Genomic DNA, 23,002 nt, shown 5'->3' on the forward strand with positions numbered 1-23,002 from the left:
GACTAGTGTTCCTATCTCCATCCCTGCTTCTGTAGTTGGTCAGGAAGCCCTGCTTGGCAATCACAGCTGCTTTCTTCCATCACCCTGCCCATGGTCCCCCTACTCTCTGCCAGAAGCTCAACTGGATAGTTTCTTCATCCATGGGATGACCAAACCTTCCACATATGATCTGTGTGCTTCACAGCCTTACCCTCAATGGGTTGCCTCCATTTTCCGTTGCCAGGGATCATTGGTTTGAATCGTACTTGACATTATTATCTTCCATCTTTCTGATATTAAGATGTGTGCTTACCCGCCTTTGTAGCTTGGATAGAAAGGCAGATACAGACGGAAATTTAAAACCTTCAGAAAAAAAAATAAAACCTTAAGAAAGGCACACAAATGAAATATCATTGTCTAAAATAAAACATTGTTTTTATCCTATTGCCACATATGGACCTTATTTGAATTCTGATTAAACCAAAAACCTCTTCCGTCTCATTAAGAGATGAATATTCAGTAACTTTTACTTTTTGTATTTAATAATTTAAAGGAAAGTTTATAAGAATAGACTGTTATTTGTTAAACAGCAGTGGTAGAATCTTTTTTTAAATATAGCATTATAGACAGAATGAATAAAAATATCCACTTCAAATCACATACATATTTTTGTTACAAGAAAGTAAAACAGTGTTCGATAACAAGACTTTTAAGCATAAAAATACATTCTATTAGGATGAAATCATGGAGGGTGAGTAGAAAATAAATGAACAATGAAAACTGAGGAAAATAAAGAAATAAAAAATTTCAGGAATTTCTTTCCATATTTTTTTAAAAAAATAATGAGCTGGGTATCATCTGCTCTGGTTCTTAGATTTTGTGGATACATTTAAAAGAATAATTACGCCTGAGTGGTACAGTCAGTTAAGCATCTGACTCTTATTTCAACTCAGATCATAATCTCAGGGTCCCAGGATCAAGTCTCATGTCGGGCTCTGAGCTCAGCGGGAGTCTGCTTGGGACTCTCTCTCTCCCTCTGCCCCTCCCCTCCACACGCTTCCTCTCTCTAAATAAATAAATAAAGACTTTTTTTTTTTAAGGATAATGTAACAGTTTTGTTTTTTAATGTCAATACTTAAAACATGCCAGAAGTTATGTCCCCTGTAACTGTTCCAATTTGGGACAAAACCATTCAGATGCCAACCTAACAGTGTGACAAAGGTACACAAGTTTCAAAAATCTTTCAGAGGAGACACAAGCACAAGAGTTTGAGAAGCCCTGTTAAATCCACCGCCCTGCATGCTTTTTAAACAGGAGCTCCTTTTCCTACACAGCCCTTATCTATAATCTTCAGAAGGTACTGCAGGAAGCCACCCTTAACATAGTGGCCCAGGCCTCTGCCTCCTGCCCTGCGGTGGCAGGTATGCGCTTCTCAAGAACATCTGTTCATTCTTTCACTTAATCAATGTTACTTGAGTGGGTACTTGGTTCAAAAACCTGTGCCGGGCCCTCGGGAAATAACCTCTGGAATGACATTCAATGTTAAATATTTGGGAAGGCAGGTCATTTTTCCAAAAATTGAATTCTACTCTTAATTAAAATGGCTTCTTGGTTCTCTTGCCGGGACCCTGAAAAGGGGAACAAAAAGCCAATTTATAAGGAGGTCCATGTCAGAAAATACCTCCTTATTACTTAACTGGTGAGGAAAAAAACCATATGCACAAACTCAAGTAAGACAAGCTACGGGTAATATCAATATTCCAGATCTGTCGCTCAGTGCCCCCGGACTTTGCAAATGCCCTGAAGATTATGTGTATATGGAGTTCTGATCCGGAGATGATTTACCTGCCGCAGTCTGACCAGCTCTGTTGAACAGAGTCGGCTGTATTTTTGGGGGCTTAGAAGATGACATGAATATTGCCCATATTTATCACGGAGAGGAGACACAGAGTTGCAAGCTGCGTTTCTGAGATGGGAGGGCTCAGTCTTGTTTGTGTGCTGTTCTCCGACATACATGTTAAAGCTTCTTGCAAAGAGATATTTTTACTCTCTGTCATGTACTTAAATCCACCTGCCTTCCTTAACCTACACACACTAATTTGCACACTAGTGCACACTTCAGTGTGCTTCTTGCATGCGACTCTTTCTTTTTTGATTGTTTCAAGAAAAAAAAAAATCCCTGGGGATGAAAACTCATCATTCCTTCTTGAACAACATGCGAAGCCTAACTCCTCTGGGGGGTAGATTTGTGGGATGCAGTCTGCAATCTAGTTTTTTGCCTCTTTGTGTTTTATTTTGTTTTGTTTTCAGCAGTCAAAGAGCCTGTCCTTTCACAGTGACTACTTAAAGTATCAAAAAGAGATCGGGTCCAGTGGTCTTAGAAGCTGACTCTAGGCATCAGACAACCTGAGGATTTCTGTTTGTTCCCTTTATTTACTCACTCGTGCAACAAATATTTATTGACTATCTATAATATTCAGAGCCCTGGGCAAGCAGTAGGCAGAAGTATCTGTATTCCATAGATTCAAAGCCATGCATTTTTCAACATCTTATTGTCTCTGAATTTGGGCTGTTGCCATGGCAATGCTTTTTTCTCAGTGTCACCCAAAGCAACTCCATGTGCTATGACCAGTGGCCTCTTAGATTTCCTTTTCTTTTTTTTTTATTTAAATTCAATTAGCCAATATACAGTACATTATTAGTTTCAGATAGAGTTTTCAATAATTCATCAGTTGTGGGACACCTAGGTGGCTCAGTGGATAAGCATTTGTCTTCGGCTCCTAGAGTCCCAGGATCGAGTCCCATATCGGGCTCCCTGCATGAAGCCTGCTTCTCCCTCTGCCTATGTCTCTGCCTCTGTCTCTCTGTGTCTCTCATGAATAAATAAATAAAATCTTTTAAAAAATAATTCATCAGTTGCATATAATACCCAGTGCTTACCACATCACACAGTTACCCCATCCCCCTACCCACCTCCCCTTCAGCAACCCTCAGTTTGTTTCCCAGAGTTAAGAGTCTCTTATGGTTTGTCTCCCTGTCTAATTTCTTCCCATTTGACTTTCCCTCCCTTTCCCTATGATCCTCTACACTGTTATATTCCATGTATAAGTGAAACCATACAGTAATTGTCTTTCTCCAATTGACTTATTTCACTCAACATAACACTCTACAGTTCCATCCACGTTGATGTAAATGGTAGGTGTTCATCTTTTATGATGACTAACATTCCATTATATATGTATGTATACATGGTACATCTTCTTTATCCATTCATCTGTTGAAGGACATCATGGCTCCTTCCATAGTTTGGCTACTATGGACACTGCTGCTATGAACATTGGGGTGCAGGTGCCCCTTTGGATCACTACATCTGTGTCTTTGGGGTAAACACCAAGTAGTGCAATTGCTGGGTCATAGGGTAGCTCTGTTTTCAACTTCTTGAGGAACCTCCATACTATTTAGGCCTCTTAAATTTGGTAGGTACTACTTGTCCATGTCTTCGCTTTCAGAGAAAGGGGGATATTCAAAATAAGATAAAACTCCAAAATTGTGAGAGTTTCCACCTACCAACCGAAGAAGAAGAAGAAGAAGGAGAAGAAGGAGAACGAGGAGGAGGAGGAGGAGGAGGAGGAGGAGGAGAACAAAAAGTAGTACTAGTAGTAGTCTTGGAGCTTGTGTGATTTGAAGATGATCTGTGTGTTTCATTTACTCACACTCTCCCTGGCCTTAGAAATAGATCATAACTGAGCGTGGATTATCTGTTGTTATCCTGTGGTTCTTAAATTCACAAATGACTTTTTTATTGCCGTAGAGTGAGCATGCGTGTCTCTGTTAGTGCTCTCCACCAGGAAACTTATTTGGAACTTGACTTTTGATCCATTGTTGAAGCCATAATTTGAGGAGATTGTTTCTATAATATTTGGCAGAAATTAGTTAGAAGTATTATTATTTTTTTTAGTTAGAATTATTTTTAATGAAGCAAAAAAATGATTTTTGTTACTTTTTTAAGGTTTTATTTATTTATTCATGAGAGACACAGAGAGAGAGGCAGAGACATAGGCAGAGGAGGAAGCAGGCTCCCTGCAGGGAGCCTGATGCAGAACTTGATCCCAGGACCCTGGGATCACACCCTGAGCCCAAGGCAGATGCTCAACTACTGAGCCACCCAGGCATCCCTTTTTCATTTAAGCATTTACGGAGTCTTTGGCAAGGGCCTGACACCACAAAGCACTGTTAGGGGACAGAAACAAACGGGGTATCACTTTTGCCTTCCCAGGACTTAGTCTAAAGGAAAAGGCAAATTGGTAAACTATGAATGGTCACATAAGATAGGATGAAATGAGTCCTGTAACCAAGCCCCACGGATGCCTACATGAGACCTGTATCATTCCACAGCATTACATTGACATTTAAACATAACAAAACAGAGGTTGTTCCATTTTCTCTGAAATGCGGCTCCATCAGAAAAGAAGACCCCAGGGGGAGCTCAGGACAATGTCCCAAGGCAACCCTTCCTCGGTTGATACAGAGACAATTCCCTTCCATGGGAGAGGCGAGGTGGGGGGGGTGGTATGAGGGGGTGTGGAGAATGGCAAGGACTGCTTATTTTAGAAACTTCATAGTCAGCCAAATTTTCTGTGCCTCCTAGAACTGCTGTCACTGCTTTCTATCCCATGATAGGTCATCTCAGTGATGAGTTGATGTCCTTCCTCTCATCCCAAGAACCATGTCCCCTTCCTTTTCAGCTCAGGCTCAGCTTCATCCCTTGTTGGGAGTCTCCCTCCCAACACTCTTGATTGCTTTCAGAATCATTCACTTTTGATCTCCTCATACAACACCATCTTCCCCTTCCTTGAACTACAAGCTCCTCCAGGCAGGAACCGAGACGGTGTGGCACAAAGCAGACCCTACAAATAAATGTGTCTGTATCCAGGTGGAAAGAAAGGAAGTGAAAGAAGGGTAGACAACCTTTCTTCTTGCATATGTGGGTTTATTAACGTGAGGAAAGTTTGGGATGGCCACAAGCAGGAAATGGTACCTTAGACAGAGGAGAAAGTTCCCCTCTGGGCTTCCCGTCCTAAGAGTATCTGGAAGCAGTGCATCTCAACCTAATCTTTTGCCCCAGCACATGTGACCATTGATTTTCACACAAATGACAAATGGTTGGGGACCTGGTCAACTTACCTGGAATCCCCAGAGGGTTGACTTTCGAGTCACTTTTCTCTCTGTCCCAGTGTGCAAGTCATTAAAGGTGAAGTTATGGAAAAGATAATATTGAATCCACTCTCACTGATGGGGGGAAAGGCCAGTCACTTGCGAATTTTGCTGTTTTTTTGTTAGTAACGAATTTCTTGAGACAACTGGTTTGTAGACTCCCAGCACCACTGGCAGCCCCCTACACAGCACACTTTCTACTGCTCTTACCTTCCACTCCCTGTCCCCCACCCCAAGCCAGACACAGAAATTAGAACCCAAAGCAGCAGGAGCATCCAAAATGGTATCCAGCTTTCTTCTTTTAACTCATAAAATACCGATAAACCTGTCAACAAAAGGTTCAGATTTATTGATATTACCTGTTTAAAAAGGAGATCACCCATTCTAAATATGTTCATCTTATTGAAAAACAAGACACACAAAACCCTTTATTTCTAATATGCTCAGGTTTAGGCTGCCTGATTTGTACACCATCTGATCCTTTAATAATTCTGGGGAAATGAACTGGCTCATAGCCCTTCACCAGTGATGTGGAGATGCTCACGTTACAGTCTCATTTTCCCACCCTTTCCAGCCACAGGCTCCCTTACCCACATACCACAGAGTGGTGGTCACTAGATACATCAGATTGCCAGAGTTAGCGAGTGAAAGTATACAAGACCTGGCTAACTTCAAGTTTCTTTTTTTTTTATTTTTTATTTTTCTTAACTTCAAGTTTCAATTAAACAACAAATACCTTGTTAGGATGTGTATGCCTTATGCAATTTTGGGACTCACGCATACAAAAAATTATTTGTTGCTTATCTGAAATCTGAATTGACTTGAGCATTTGTATTTTATCTGGCAATCTTATCACCAGACACCATTGCTTGGGATTCACCATGCACCTTTATAGCCACCATTTCTTCTGAGTAAAGGGATTTGAAGTAGTTAAGTACCTGTAATGGTAGCACCTCAAGCATTGGGCAGTTTATCAAAGGAGAAAGATGTGGGGACTTCCTAGCATCTCAGAAATCCCATATGAGCACAGATCCAACTTGCCTGTGACAAAGAAGCCAGCCATAGTAATAAAGGAGAAGAGAGGTGGTGGGCAAGGATCAAAGGAGGGGAAGAGCATCATTCGGTGAGCACAGCAGACACAATGAACCGGGATACCCTGGTATCATACCAGAAGACTCAACTCTTCCTTCCTGAGTCTCCAGGGAAGTAGAGAACATGACCCAGTTCAGTGCTTTGGAAACCATAATATTCAGACAGAAGAACCCAACTGATTTTCAGCTTTCTTCCTTTTGCATCTTGGCTCAGGACTTCGATACAAGTTCTCATAAAGGCTTGGCACGTATCTATAGGTAGGAAATGGTTAGAGATACCTTGATAAGCTCAAAGAAACAGTTAAATCTGAGTGTGGATCATTTAATCATAGTATCTGGAATATATAAACATGGCACATATTATCTCCACCCCCCCCTCCCTTTTTGTGGCCTCAAAATTTGATCCAAGTCTGGGAGTTAAAAAGTCCCATTTTGTGTAATCAGGTTCTGGTTGAACATGATTGCTGAATTATTTTAAATTGAAGACACATGTCTGGAGGCTGAGCTGTATGTATTATTTCAGGATGGTGTCCATTAGGTCTTATCCACAGGGGCTATCTTCAACTTTTGCCACATTCAATGCATTCTTTATACATCAGTATTTGCAAAATGGTGAATCATATACAAGGGAAAATTGGAGGGAATATGGTACTCGTTAAAGGGTGATTTTTTGAAATTATCTTGAATGCATTATTCAGACCCGTTTCCAGTCTCCCCCGCTAAGGGTCCCAGTGCTGGTTGGAAATTTTCTGCGGGAGGAAAAAAAAGAATATTTTAAAGACAATAACAACGCATAAATAAACAAAACCATGCAGTTGTGCAAGACCCTTTTGCAAGGCTACATCTTTGGAAACTTTACAACTGAATCAACATTTACTTTAACTCCTTGTCAGCCCCAAACACTTGAAGTATCTTAATTGCAGACCTAAATCGTTGCCGCTGCCATGGGCTTCTCCCTTTGAATATATGTGTCCCTGAACCGAGGGTTTTCAGACTTGACTTCACAAGGGCAGACAGTTGATTTTGTAAATTGTTGCATCATGTCAAGAGCTCCTGAAGGACTGGAGGGTCTCTGGTTCACCGTGAGTTGTTGAGGGGCCAAGGGAAACCCTAAGGCTAAACAGTCCCGTGGCCGATTGCACCAAACATCATTCCCCCCCAGAGATGTCCTCCATGCCAGCAGCTGGGCCATCTGCTGGGTGGTGGTTGGTTTTAGCTGATTTAGTGAGGTATTTCCGCAGCAGAGGACTCACTCATTCAAAGTGTACAGTCAATGATGAGTACATTTACAGAGTTGCGCAACCATCACCACAACCTAATTTTAGAACAATTCCATCATCCCAGAAGAAACCTTGTGTCCATTTGCAGTAGATCCTCATTCCCACGGCCAGTCTTTAGCAATCAGTAAGCTCCTTTCTGTTTCTACAGATTTGCCTTTTCTGGATATTTCGTAAAAAAAGGAACCATCTAAATATGTGTGGGTTTTTGTTTTTTTTTGCTCTGGCTTCTCTCACTCGGCATAACTTTTTGAGGCTCATCCATGTTGTAGTATGTATCAGTACTTCATTTTTATTGCCAAAAAAATATTCCATCATATAGATATACCAGATCTTTGTTCACCCAGTCATCAGTTGGCAGACATTTCTTTGGGTTGCTTCTACTTTCAGGTCACTATGAAAAATGCAACTGTGAATGTCTATGTAAAAAAGGGTATTTTAAAATGAATTTGAGGGATGCCTGAGTGGCTCAGCGGTTGAGCATCTGCCTTCGGCTCAGGTCATGATCCTGGTGTCCGGGATCAAGTCTCACATTGAGCTCCCTGCGGGGAGCCTGCTTCTCCCTCTGCCTAGGTCTCTGCCTCTCTCTCTGTGTGTCTCTCATGAATAATACATAAAATCTTAAAAAAAAAAACATAAAATGCATTTGAAACAAATAAAATAAAATGGATTTGAATGATTGTTAGTGTCATCCACAGTAAACTATAAATTGGATTTACTCTATGCTTTTGTTCAAGTGGCCTGTCAGAACATTCCAGAATCAAGTAGGCTCCTGAGTACTTTAAGACATTTTTTTATCAGAGTGAAAACCTTAGTGATTTCAGGACATGAAGTAGTTAAGAAAAAGGGAGGATGTTTAGAAATTTTGGGACTAAAAGCCACCTTTAGGATGGCCTCAGCTCCTTCTGTGCCAGGCATGACCAGGCTTTTGAAGAGCTCAGATCCACAAATACCAGTCGCACAGCCCTTCCTTCTGGCAGCTTCAGCACATGCTGCCTGATTCTGAACGTCCTGCTGCCTTAAATAATGTGGAGGCTACTCAGGGAGAAGTGAAGTTGGAAGTGGCAGGGAGGTGAACAGGTCATAACACGGGAACAGAGTTGTCAGGCTTTGTTTATTTTCATGCCTTCTAAGACTTCAGCAACTGATAGGAGACGCTGGCAATCCTGTCATCGAGGAATGAGCATTGTACACAATGGGGAAGCAGCTATATCGAAAAGTGCCCTTGCACGTTGCTCCCAAATCACCCATGTAGAGCCGTGAAAGACCCATGTCATGCGAAATCCCTTCCCAAGAGTCATCATGAGAGCAAGCATATAAAAAGCCAAATGGTTTCTAGAATGTGGTACTGATCAAAGTCAAGCCCAGCATTCTTGTCCTGGCAAGTCACTAACCTTCTCTGTGGCCTTGGCCAGGTCACTAACCTCTCCTGGCCCTGGTTTTCTCATTGCAAAGTGAACAAGTTGACATCCTGATTCTTGCCCATGGTTTTTTTTCTATTCAATATACTGTTTCTCTGGCGACTTTGAAAATTTAGACTTTTGGAACCCACATTTAAAAAGCGAAACCAGTATTATCATCCTGTTAGCAATCAACTTACTGATGTCAAGAGACACGATCTGGAACACCAACTGGTGAATAATTAGCATTTGGAACACAATTTTTTTGAATGCCACACAGCGTCCCAGTGGCACTCCAATACTATTTGCAGATAGGAAAATTGTTGTTGATTTTTCAACATATTCTCTTGCAAGTCGTTTAGCTTCTTTTGTGTCAGAGTTGGGAATTAAACCAACATTTTAGGGCTTCCAGACCTTTATTGTATCAATTAATCCGGATTGCCTGGAAGCAAAGAAAATAATCATTCAAAGGCCTGTGTAAAATAATCCACCATTAGAAAAAAAACTCTGACTCACTGGCCCCCAAAAATGCACTTTTCCCTCTTGTTTTTGTTTTTCAGTTTAGGTTCTTATTGGGGTGGTGAGATCCTGCTGGAGAAAGGGGTTGGAGGGGGTTACATTTGACAATAGGTGGTAAGACTCTATTCTCCCAAGAAGAAAGAATGCTCCCCGCTGAGAAGAATGCCAGCCAATCTTTTACCCCTTCTTCCTTGGTTGTCTATGTCCCTCTCTCACCCAGGAAGCAATGTGACATCTGCCCAGCCCCTCAGACACACAGCCAGCTGTAGAAGGTTGACACTGCTTTCATTAGGACTTTCAAGTACATCTCTTAATGGGAGGCAGCAGGCTCTGTCCACCCCTTCATGGCAAGGATCGGCAATGGGGCCTGGAGGGTCTCCCGTCCTTTCAACTCCTCCATACACAGCATTCCAGAGCCCTGGCATTCTGATTATTCTTCAAAGCCAGTGACCAGCCCAGTAGTGAAAGAAATCTGGGGACAGATGGTATGAAATTGAAATCACATCATCACTAGCCTCTCCCAAATGCTGGCCTGTTACTTTGGCGAAGCTCCACAAAGCTCTGTGGCACTCATGCTGATCTGATGGAGGCCTGTGTCTTGAATGTGGATGCCTGAACATCAGGGCTGATAGAGAGGGGGCACATTAAAGAGGAAATTGCATTAATGTCGTGTGGTCCCTCCATGGAAATCAGAACCACATGTGCATTTGAAGAAGTCCACATGCCACCAGACAAATGAAGAGGTCTCTTTCCACTTACAGACCCATCTGTTGTAGAAGAACAATCCCATATCACTGAGAAAGCCATTCTGTGTTGGAAAGGGAGCCCAGTCCTTGAGATAAAGATGACTATAAAGGTTTGTTTTGTTTTTGTTTCCTGACTTTCATCTTTGAATTTAGCTGAAAGGTAAACTCATAAGGCCATCTAAGGCCACATGCACCGCTCCTTGAGGAGATCCCAACCTTCTCGTTTGATTGCTGTGGTTGGAATAGCAAATCATCAGGGGAGTGGAACAAAGTGAGAGGAAGAGGAAGGGCCCCTGGGGACGCTGGAGATTCACAGAGAAGCCTTCCTGGTGCTGGTCCCACTCCTTGCAATCGCTAAACTTTCATAAATGCCCCCAACAGTGTATGGAAGCTATCAGGATGCTTTGGTTGGTAGCGGCTCCTAGCCTGATGGTATTAGTTTATTTTTATGGTGAAGAAATACACTTCCTCCTCTCTTAAATATTGCAAAAACAGTATGAATATTGTATAAGACTATAAACGTAAAAGATTTTAAACGGCATATTACATTTCTTCGAGTTCTTACTCAAAAAAGCAAATGTAATTATTAAAGAGATTAATATCTTTTTCTACCCTGTTGTCATCCCAAAAGGAGGGAGAAAAGCAGGGAATTTGAGGTTTGATGGTTTGTATTTAAAAATCCCTGCCTCTCCACCTATTTCTTAGATGATTAAAAAGAGTCTGAATTTTAGCATCCTTATTTATAAAAATCAGCATAGTGACAATAATAATAATTATTATTATGGCAACTTTAATGATTATTATGAAAATGAAATGCTTTCTAAATGGTAAAGTCCTAATTGAAAGTTACTTACTATTATCCCTAAAAGGATAAAAACTCAGTAAATTCACCGAAGCATCTGGAAAAGTTTTGTCTTTCGTACAGGCTTGTCATTAGTGTGAGATGCAGAGAAAAACTCTGAAAATACCAAGATGAGAAGTGAGCTAGTTTGAACAACTTCCTTGTCTGCAGCTCTCCTTCCGATCATGTCTCCAGGACTTCCTCGCTCCTTGAGCATACTTCTGTATGCTTCATAAACGGGACAATATTGCTGTCAAAGCACTCAAAGTCATGTCAGAGAAAATCCTCCCACCATCTTGCATCTCTTCCAACACCCTTTCCTTGGAGATCAGACGCATTTTCCTGGCAAGATGTTCATTATTCAGATGTTGCTTTGCAATTTCCTTCAACTTCTGCTCTCCTGCAGGTTAGTTCGGGATACAGGGAAAACTTTGAAGAATGAGAAATCAGAGTCAATTGTGGACAAACTTCTGGAATAGTACCCGCAAAAATAGGCTTTGACAATATCATCTTCGTCATGGTTGATTGTAAGTGATTCATCACTTTATCACTCCTTTGTTATTGTAAAAAAAAAAAAAATACTGGAGTCCTGAGTTTCTAAATTAATAAAACCCCTCATCGACGACACACTCTTCCTTTAATAACTTATTCCAGACACAGACCCATTGAATGAACATGCACTGATCATATGCTTAAATGGATCACAGTACAGCATGGAATTATCCATGCCTCTGTAAGTCGGGAGTACGTTGAGGTTTTCTTTGGTTAATTCATGGGGAGAAAGTAGGAAGGATGGGACAGGGGACAAGCAGTTATGATGCTAAACAGAAAAGGGATCTGAGTTTGGACAAAAGGAGCCTGAGATGGCATGCTATTTAAAGGACTCTAGCTTTCTAAGGTTACATGCTGCCAAAAATCCGTATGAAAATTACAGTCTTTGGATCGAATTGGGCATCATATGGATAAAATAATGAGATACTCTTAAAATCTTTCATTTTCATCTGGATATTATAGAGACAAGCAGTTGTTTCTGCAACCCTGCAAGCTAAGCATTTTGAAGCTTTTCTGAAGGGGGCTGGTCAGGGAAACTTTTGAAATTTTGATAAAGATCCCTCTTCTAAGACAAAAACAAATACCAAACTTCGCTCGACAGAGGCCACAGGCATTTCATGAATTGCCTGGATTTCGTATTGCAGTTACCCGAGGCACCTCTGTACCTCCTGAATTTACTCCCTTCTTAGCTACTTTTCACATAAATTATGGACATGATAACAATGGAGGCTCTCCTGACGAAAAAAGCCACGTGTCATAAAGAAGCCTGTGATATTATTTATGTAAGCAACAGTATTGATGATTACTAAGGTCATATGCGATAAATAGTAACTTTTTGTTTCCAAAGCTTTTTCAGCCCCGAATACACAGCAGATGACAAACACATCACCCTTTCGTTACCTTCTAAATATTATCAGTTTAATACAAAATAAATCTATTTTCTGGAAATGATTCCCCAATTCTTTGCTGTCCAGAAATTCTTTACGTCTATCCATCTGTTTATTTAACTGCCAGTCACCACTGTAACAAACTCCTTCAGAGAGAAGAAACAGGTAAAATCAGCTTGGGAGAAAAATCCTAGTTAGAGAAATCCCAGATAAAGAAAAGAGCTAACACATATAGTAACTCCTTTCTGTAACAAATGATTCTGGACTAAATCTCTTCCATAACAAACAAATTGTCCATCCAAATGAAACCTGAGTTTTATTTTTAAAGTATAGTGTTCTATTATTTTTGAATAATGATAGGAGGTGCAATGTGCCAGCATTTCTTCCCCATTTTATTGAGAATTAAGATATATCAAAACTCTTTTATAACATACATCAAAAGCACATAAAGATCTTTTAAATTTGATGAAAGGTTCTCAAATAAATCAACTTTTTGAAAGACATTATCTTATTCTGAAGCAAATAGTTGCATAAATTCATACTCTTTCTTATTAACAATTTTTAAAAGTATTTCTTAGAATAAAAAATTGAAAGCCTCTCCCAGCCAATTTAAATGTCGAAAATTAATTTCAAACAACCAAAAATTATATATATAAAAAAAGGCATTCTTTGGTTTTCATTTTCACCAAGCAAATTATGGTGTTGAAAATACCCGGGTCAAGGAATTTCCTCATGCCACAAAGCCTCTTGTGTTATTTACCAAAGAACCAAAAAAGAAAATAATTACATATGGGCAGGTTATATAGGTGAGAATATTGTTTAATTGTTTAAATGGAGTCTCCAAGGTGGCTGCTTTATATAAGAAAAGAGCCCACAAACATAAATTTTATAAGTGGACTGCTCTGCGTTTGTAGAGGGAATGTTTCCCTTTCAGAATTACAGATACATAAAAATCATGCGTCTCCGCTGGTGAAACCAGTAAACGTTCATGTGTTCTGTAAAAACTTAAATGCTAGAGGCCAATACTCACAAAATTTAATGATCTTTCTGCTAATAAAAGCCAACTTCTTAAAAAAAAATAAAGGTAAGGAGAAGAAACAAAACATATACATTCCAAGTGCAGTATTTCCAAATTTCGTAGAAAGGGGTGTGTGAAATCACCTATTTTATGTTTTTAGTTTGTTTATGTTTATTAAAATCAATTCTATTCATAGAAATCAATGGATGTGTGAAATAAATACTGATGTGTCTGGGTCATCTTGTCAGGCCTTGCTTTGAAGGTAACCAGCTCTTGTTGAAAAAAAAAATGACAATCAGGTAAAATAAGAATGAGGCTGGTTTTATAAAGCAAAACAAATAAAGAAAAGAGGTGGGGAGGACAAAACCTCATAACAACCCACTTTCTTTTATATATGTTTTGCCATTAAATTCAGGGATTTTATGCCCTGGGTGCATGATGTTTATCATGGACCCCTTACCGATGTGTTGTATGTTAAGTTTCTCTTTCATTATTTGGAACTCAGCATGTCTCTCTTAAAATCAAATATTCCACTGGGTGGGAGGATTCCCTGGCTGGCCCACGTAATTCAGAATAACCCACATTGTAGCTTGCTCTATGTCGAGTAGTGTTCACATGGCTATCAGGTGAAACACTTCCTATAGAAAAACTCATTCTCCATCTCATCACCGGGTATCAGTCCTACTACCATGGGGACCACAGGAGTGGCTGGGAATGAGAGGGGAAAGAGAGACACGGTGGTTAATCCTGATGACCATGGATGCCTCAGTTCTCTAGGATTATTTAAAAAGATAAAATCGTGACTCTTCTAAGAATATAAAAAGAACTTGTGTCAAAGTTTTTTTTTTTAACTCATTAGTTAATGAGGGGACATAAGATGTTTTGCCATGGGGTCAAAATTCAAGGAATCTCACATATATGGGCAATAAGGCATACTGAGATAAGTGTACATAGAATGGCAAAAGGGTCTATCCATACAGACAGCAATGATCAACTATTCCACTAGACACGAGTAATTTGCACATCTATAGATAAGAGTCATTTTCATTATTGTTAGTTTTCTACAACTTGCAGAATTATAAAAAAGCTGGAAAACAAGGAAAAACAGAGATAAATGCATGGATGCATCAGAAAGGACAGTCAGTAACTTCTCTTTCATCTGCCACAAAGTGTTTCATGATTTTTCCTGACGCTGTGTGTAACAACGGAGTCCTTCCAGGTCAGTCATATCCCTGATACTGTGAATTGGGGGGAAAAAATGCTGAATTCCAGAGAGCAATTCCCCCTCACCGTCTACTAATAAAGTCCATAGCAGGGCTGCCCAATAGAAATATAGTGCAAGCCACAAATGCAGCCGCATATGTCATTTTAAATTTGCTGGTAGCCACTAAAGGGAAGGGCCACCCAACGTCACATTTAAAAAAGAAAAAGAACCAGTTACAATTAACTTTAGTTAAAATATTTACTAAATGTATGCAATCATATCATTTCAACATGTAACATATAAAAGAATTAATAAGGTAATCTGTATTCTTTTTTTTTCCTTGCGATTACAAACTTTCAAAAGCCAGTGTATATTTTACACTTACAGCCCATCTTAATTCCAAGTAGCCACATTTCAAATGCTTTACTAGCCACATGTGGCCAGTGGCGACCAGAGAGGGCGGGTCTGTATAAATAAAAAATTCATGAGCTAGCTAGTTTTGCATTTTTCAAAATAGTAATTAAAACATTTAGGTCTATGTCGGCCCTTTCTGTCTCCATACCATTATTTTTAAGATAGTCAGGTTCTCTGATTGCCTCATTTTGGAATGAGGCATGATCGATGCCCAGGGAAACTCTAATTTGAAGCGGTTGCCTAGTGTGGCCCTGCGAATTTTCTCATTAGCAGCCTGCACTGTTGTCTTTTCCCGGGGAGACCATACTCACCCCTGTGATGTGAGAGCGAGAGAGCGATGAGCACATGGGGACACAGCGATAACTGTAATAATAAACATAATATTGCTTTGCCTGTCACCTGAGTATGACAGCGCCTGTCAAAAAAATTAACTTTTTTATTTTCATCTCCCCCTTGTGAGGTGAAGAGAGGAGGGACATTTCTCATAATCCCTCTTTCACTGAAGAAAGACAAGACACACTTTGCTCCTGTGCAAGAGTGTAGCTAAGGTGTATCCCCACATCACATCTTGTATATTGTAGAGAGACCTCCACTGGGCACAGACAGATCCCATTCAGAGTTCTCCCTCTCGAAGGCACCTCAGCACCTCATGGGCACCACAGCATCCTTGAGGCGGCTGCAGGACGGTGTCAGGGCCAGGTGGCTGGGAGCAAGAGGGAAATGGAAGGGGGGGGGCCTGCTTCTCTGTGGAGCCAGAGCAGGGATGGTGTGGGGAACCTCCCTCTTTAAACCGACATGTTCCAAATCTCTATATTTACTGACTGCTTTTTACTGGGGCTCCCCCCCCCCCATGGATTTCTGAGAAAAGAATGAAAGTCCCAGGGTCAGACAACCCACTGGGATCCCTCATAAAAAACTTTATTTCAGATCGTTCTGGAGTAACATTGGAATTCTTCCTTTCCTAGCATAGTCTAGTGTTTTATAGAATCTGAGCCAGGAGACTAAGCCACGGGGCTGTGTGTGTGTGTGTGAGAGAGAGAGAGAGAGAGAGAGAAAGGCAGAGACAGAGTCAGAGACAGAGATAGACCAAAGGAGAGACTGAGAGAGAGAGAAAAGCCAAAGGCGACTGTCCTGAAACCCCAGACTTTTTCCCCTTCCCCATTTTCTTAGGATCCAAGGAACTAAAATCAGTGCCCAGTGGCCTATGGATTGCCTTTCAATCCCTCCCCCTCGGCCCATACCCTTTCTTGAACTTTCAGAAGAGCATGCAAGTCCTTCTGCCCCCCAACCGTCCAGTGAAGCATTTGGACTCTGGTGGCTGCCATTTGCAATCGTCACCTCCCACCCACGAGAGTGGCACCTTTGCCACCCGGGTGACAGTCATCCCATTCAACCACCAGTGTCCGTCTGTATTTAACATTAGCTGCTTAATAGTAACCTATTGAAGCTCTAGCCCTATAATGTTGGAGTAAGGAGGGGCATCGTTCAGAAGGGACGACATGTGCTGAATTCAAGAAGGGGGCTATTGCCTTCCTACTATAAACAGAAATGATTATAAAACCAGAACCCAGAAAGGTCTCCTCACCCTTCATTCTGGCGTGAGGGGGTTTCGTTTCTCTGCAAGGCCTTCTTTGAGTGCTGGCTTCTCCAGGTTTTCGCCGCATTCCAGGGAGGGAGATAGAAACCAAAGCAAACAAAGTGCCCCCAAAGGACCCTCTCCTCCCTCCAGAAAGCTTCTATTTTTAATTCTCTGCAGCTTTTAAAACAGTTGAATGGGGAGGTTTCAACAGTCTGTGGTGGAAGAGAATTCCTGCTTTCTCTAAGGACGCCCACTTTAGATAATCCCAGCTGGCCATGGGACCCAAGGGCCCGGGCTGGGCCAACGGGTTTTCTTGGCAGTTCCTTTTCAGCACACTCTGTCATCACAAAGTAACTTGTAACAACTGTGTTTTCGTCTCCACAAAGAAGTAGAAAGCGTGTTTGGAGCTGCTTGCTAACTGCATGCAAAGCCTATCTACTTTCCCCTGAGCTCTGATGCTACAAACACCTTTCACCAGTCTAGTGCCTGGTACTTCATGTGGGCACTTGACTTTCAACTGAGGATCCATAGGCTCTTTGTGGGATTTCTCATCTGCCCCACATCTAGGCCGCAAGGTGTGTGGCAAAAGGCAAGCCCATCTTTGCCATGTGGGGAAACATGGCAGACACATGGGACATGGCAAGTGGTTTCCCCCAAGCATGGACAGAGGGATGTTAGCAGCAAAAGTTAACATTCCTTGCAAGGCTCTGTCTGGTTCAGGGCCTCAGGGCCACGCATTACAGGGTGCCATCCACTAGGATCCGATGAGCACTGTTGTCCAGCCGCTGGGATACCCAGTCAGCAGACGTTTCTTGCACCCCGATTCCCAACAGTCTGTGCTATGGCCACACTGGTCCAAGGTGGGAGCAGCACTGGGCAGCCCTGAGCATGGGGACCAGGGGAAGAGCAGAATTTCTTGGGCTGTCCTTCTGTTAGCCCAGGCTGCCTCGCTTCAGCTGTCTCTATCTGCAGGGCGCCCTTTCAAAAAGACATATTTAAGGCAATTGGCCATAGAAAGTACTAGACCCAAATAACCTCTCAGGGTTCCTAAGGACAGGCCTTGCAGGGTGGAAGGAAGCGCCAAATTAGCTGCGGGTGTGAAGGTGATGAGAAGGGCTTCAGCCGAGTGGAGAGTTAGACAGCCCGGATTTCAAAGTTCTCTCTGCCTCCTAATGTTACAGCCATTAAACCAAGAATTTAAATCCTCTGCCAAAATGCTCTTTCCTAATACAGATTTCTTACTTGGCAAAATACTGCTTATAAATGTCTCCTCCTCTTCACTCCAGCTTTCAGAGCTCAACTAAAGCCCATTTTATATTAAATAAGGAACAAAGCAGTAGAGACCGAGAGAACTAATGTGCCTGGCCCATCCCCTGCCCGTTGTTTCATCTCAGCTCTGAATCCAGTGAAGCCCTATTAGTAATTCAGCCATGAACTTGCTGCATAAACTGGGGGAGATCTGGAGCATATGTTTTCAATTCATTTACACTTGACTCCTCAAAACAGGCTGCCTTTTTTAAAAGAGCTATTTGATGTTTAAGGAATTATTTCCACCTTTTAAAATAAACCTTCCAGAGTCTTTCTCCGTCCACAACGGGAAGCTGAAAGGATGCTAAAAGAATAGGGACTCAAGCACAGTAAGGTTCAGGGACGGTTCAAGACTCAGAGCCATGAATTTAGAGAGGGTTCAAAAGTTGGCAAAGTGAACCCTCTCATCCCTGCCCACAAATAATAAATAACAATCACAACAAGGAAGAGGAGAAAGGGGAAAGCCACTGGAAAGCCATAAGTTATCCTGTCTTCAGCCTTACAGCTCTCTCCAATAAAGCAGGAGTTCTTCAGAGGACTTCAGTTGTGCTGCCTGCAGGGAGCTGCGCCTGTGTCTTCTGTCGTAAATTACCTTGCCCGGGATAAGCTTTCCTCCAGGTCCAACAGACAAGCAGCTCTGCAAGACCCATCACCCAGCTCGGGGCTTCTTAAATTATCCTTCATCTGGTTGTGACATCTGAAAAGCTAGAGGGAGAACGATCACCCCCAATCTGACCTTCCCATACCGCTAGGGCTTTCTTTCTTATAAAGGACTCCACCACAAGAAATAGACACAGCAGCATCCTATTTGCAAACAGAAATAGAGCTTTCCATCCACACGATGTTTTCAAACTTGTCCACGCTAAACTAAGGATTTTTTTTTTTTTCTTTTTCATTGAGCTGTGACCCTCGGTCCTTTTCCCAACTGACATAGCCATCCCGACGCTTCAAATCATGAAGCAAGGAAGTGAGGCAGGGCTGGAGGGAGATTTCAGTTTCCCTTCATTTGCACTTTGCAGTCAACAACCTGGCTGCAGCTTCCCAGCTGTATTCAGATGACTGTGCGCAGACAGCCATGTGCCCACAAACATGTGAGGACCTAGACTTTTTGAGTAAATGGCAGCAGCGCCTTGAAATGTGATCAAGCCTTGGGAACAGGTACCAGGCCAAGAGAAATAACTCTTATCCATAAACAGTTCCATAGTAAATCAAAAAGCCTTTTCTTCCATATGTCACCTGACATGTTTAATTTGTCTGCTTTGACAGGACTGTGGCAAGCAGAGCTGACCGTTGGTGAAATTAGAACGGGCCTTTGTGAAGAAGGGCAGGCCATCAGGCGTGGAAGGGCACGGTGAAGGGTGGGCATCTTAGAAAAGCTAGTGGGCTCGCCCCGTGTGATGGAGCCTGAAAGAAGGGAACAAAGATTTCAGGCATTACAGGTTTGAAACACATTCAGCCAATGGGCAGACACAGTAACGGTCCTATCATTCAAGAAATTACTTTTTTCTCTCCCGTGCTTCTGCCTAAAATTCTACCTTTATCATAAAAGCTAGGAGATAACATAGATCCATTCATTTTCATTTCAGCTTTTTACCTCTGGAACACAAGATTTACACCAGAGACGCAAAAATGTACTCTTCCCAATGTCTGCACCTCTTGAACAAGGGGGAGCCAGTGGATTTGTTAGTATCAGGTTAGCTAACATTGGATCTGGTCATACAATTTGTTGTGAAAGGACAACAAAAGGAAGAGCTCTTTATCTGGAGAAGGAACACACCTTGAACTGGCCAACAAAATGGCCTGTGAATACCTACACTTTATTTATTTAGGAAGAAGGGATCCTGGGGACCAGCTATGAAGCCAGACGCTCCCTTCCCTAAACTAGCCAGGACACCCTCATCGCCATGGTATCAAAGAAGACATTATCTTCATTTCTGAATCTCTGTGGAAAGCAGACCATTTAATCCTTCCCTGCGAAGTAGGAATCATCTATGCTCAGCTTTGCAGATGAGTAAATAGAGACCTGGACAGAGATCAAGTCATTACCCCAAAGCAACCTAGTGCCAAGAACTGCATTCAACTTGCCATCGGTGATATACATATACCTTAACTCTTTATTTTTGCCCATTTCCTCCTTTCTATTTTAATATCAGGGAAGTATGATCCACATCCATAAAAGTGCATAAATAGTCAGTTCCACAATCCAGCATCTGGATCAAGAAACAGATCATTTCTGACTCCCAAGCCTCCCTGGTGCCCTCCTTCATTACTTGCCCCCGTCAACAATTATACTCCATTTCCCGGTTCGTACCAGGGGTGCAGGGTGGGGGATACCATATTTGGTTATGAGCACGTGCTTTGGAAGCAGCCCGCCTGGGCTGGAATCCTGCCATAGCTTTGACAAGTTGCTTCACTTCTCTGTCTCAGTTTTCTCAACTTTAAAATGGGGTTGTTCACAGAACCGCCTCACAAGGTCATGGTGAAGATTAAATGCTAGTACCTCCAAAGAGCTGAGATCAAGGTAAATAGAAAAGCTCGGGGCAAACTTTGAGGACGTACCAGCTACTATTATTGCTGCAACATTTGCTCCCTCCTCTCAGAGACTGTCCATGGGAGACTGAGAATATCCGATATCAGGACAAGGGAGAGGAAGACAGATTCCAAGCAAGCATGTGCTGAATGTCAACAGAAGAAATAAACCCATCTCTAGGTTGGGGAGAGGATTAGAGCCGAACAGGGTGAGGACGAGCTAAACTAGACAGCTTTCCAGTTGCCCAGATTCAAGTTGTCTGAGTAAAACTATTATTTGAAACAATATGCTGTGTATCTGTGCAAATGCACACACCAAAGAGAAACAGGTACACATGTTGTTTTAGATCATCCATGAGCTTTCTGTGACTCTCACAGTCTAGATTTCAATGGATACTTTTAAATTTCCCGCAGCAGAAAGAAATGGGCATGGCATTTCAACCCAATTCACAGTGTAATTCCTGACATAACTTTTTAAGTGAAATAGATTCAGGCATTTTTCCATGGCACATTTTTTCTTTTTCTTTTTCTTTTTTTTTTTTTTTCGCCACTTGCAATTATTTTTACCCATTAAAGTTAGAACTTCTCAAACTTCTCTGCAGTGTAAATCAAAAGTAAATAGATTGTTTGAAGCATAGGTTCTGAGAAACCAGAAGCCTCAGGAAAACAAAAACACAAGATTGAGAACTTGCCATGCAAATTTCCTTTCTTTTTTTTTTTTTTTCCCAGCCCAAAGGGAGGCATTTACTGCAACATCTACAGATTTAATGAAATACTTAACCAAGTTATCAAAGTTAAAAAAGAAAAGATAGAGAATGGTACAAACATATGTCAAGTAATACTAAAAATGACAAGCATATAATAGCAATTTGAATGAGTTGACTACAATAAAGCATTAGCACAGTTTAGGTTTCCAACAAATGTGACAAAGATTGAGGCCTGATACATTGATTTGTGCAGTGAAGACCAAGTTCAGGAAAACTCAAAATAAATTAGGAAAGAATCATGCCTGATTCCTCTCCATCCCTGATCCACCCCTGCATCCTCACCCTCCCTCTCTTGCCTCTGGTTTTCCTTTTCATATTTGATTGTGAGATAAGCAGACCAGAGATAACTACTAAACTCTAACACTGTGCACTTTCCAGTTCTGATAGATCTTTTCAAGATCTTACAGACAATGTTACTTACAGAGCTTTTCAACAGCGTGGCCATGTGGCCGGCCAGGCCCTCTGTCGAAAAGGAACAGAACGCTTCCTTGTGGGTGGCTGACTGGAGCTGGAACAGTACATGATGTTCAAGATAAGAAAACGGAAGTTCCGAGCACTGAGCTTGTGTGGTTTAACCAAATGAGGTAAAAGAAGAAATGGAAGGACAGTGAGAAGCTGCCTTATATGCAGCTTCATGTCAGAGCCGGTGCGGGGATTTGGAGTCGGGCAGCAGCTCTCCCAGTCAGGGTGGGATGGCCTCATCCCTGCTCCTTTGCGCTGCAAAGATAAAAATATGAGATGAAGCAGCTTTGTTACCTTTTAGGGATATTGTAAATACCAAAGAGATCATTGTAAAGTGAGTTTTAATGCCCTTGAACTTGCTTGGGAAGATAAAGTAAATTGAATTTATAAATTCTAGTCCAGCTGCTGAAGACTGTGTCCACCCATTTCCAAAACCGGGGATTACTGGTTGATCCCTTAGATTCCTCCAAAGCTTTCAGCAATTGCACTCACTCTGAGCAGGATGCTGGCCACCATCACGGCCACTGCAATTGGCCTCCAGACTCTGACCCGAGCTGACCCAAAGGTGGACCGCATGACCAACTTGCCATCCAGAAGAAGCCCATATTACCACCACCTTCTTCTGAACCTTGGGTTCCTCATCTGTAAAATGAGGATGATAAATAAGATTATTGGTTCCTGCTGCATGGGGGTATTTCTGCTCCACCTGCTGTAACCTACAGGCAAGCAGGGTAATAGACCTGGCCATAGCTAGCTCTGTGACCCTTAGCAGGTCGCTTCACTCTCTGGCTGTCCATGTCCTCATCTGTAAAACAGGAAGAAGGTGAATTCAATGGCATATGAGTCTTGTTTTAACTTGGCTTCTCTCATTTTGACACATTTTTTGGTCTCTCTCTTGTTCGTGGACTTCTGACAGGAGCTAGTGATGTCCCTGGCTTCATCCTCAGCTCTTCTCCATGGATACAACTTAGATTCTCCCCTTATAGGTCAAGAGGCTCACATCAACTCAGGTCCCACCAGTCTGGCTAGAGCTCACCTCGGCCTGATCATCCCTCATCAGGGGAAGGGGAGGTGGGGGTATGAACTGACCCCCATCAGGAAGCCATTGCTAAATAAACAAAATTGGCTTCTTTCTCCTCAGCCCCTAGACTCTCCTCCTTGACTCACCCCTTATGCTATCTTCTGGGATGGTGCTTTTTGTTTTTTTCAGGTATT

General features: G+C 41.9%; 3 long non-coding RNA genes across 3 annotated transcripts in view; 1 reads left to right on the top strand and 2 right to left on the bottom strand.

Annotated features, from left to right (window-relative positions):
• Nucleotides 1–12,037, top strand: part of LOC106559715 — a 178,003-nt gene extending 165,966 nt beyond the window's left edge. The window contains exon 3 of the long non-coding RNA XR_005369563.1: nucleotides 11,474–12,037. This is a non-coding gene — a long non-coding RNA (uncharacterized LOC106559715). The remainder of the gene's footprint in view (nucleotides 1–11,473) is intronic.
• On the bottom strand, nucleotides 5,522–22,023 carry LOC119866719. Its single transcript, XR_005369560.1, has 4 exons — nucleotides 21,747–22,023; nucleotides 19,266–19,433; nucleotides 9,162–9,403; nucleotides 5,522–7,033 (listed from the first exon to the last, which is right to left on the bottom strand). It is a non-coding gene; the product is annotated as an uncharacterized LOC119866719 (long non-coding RNA).
• On the bottom strand, nucleotides 12,881–19,259 carry LOC111098802. Its single transcript, XR_005369562.1, has 3 exons — nucleotides 16,728–19,259; nucleotides 15,454–15,505; nucleotides 12,881–14,762 (listed from the first exon to the last, which is right to left on the bottom strand). It is a non-coding gene; the product is annotated as an uncharacterized LOC111098802 (long non-coding RNA).
• Nucleotides 22,024–23,002: the final 979 nt, after the last annotated feature.

This window comes from Canis lupus, chromosome 14, assembly GCF_011100685.1.
Source record: "Canis lupus familiaris isolate Mischka breed German Shepherd chromosome 14, alternate assembly UU_Cfam_GSD_1.0, whole genome shotgun sequence".
Lineage (NCBI taxonomy): Eukaryota > Metazoa > Chordata > Mammalia > Carnivora > Canidae > Canis > Canis lupus.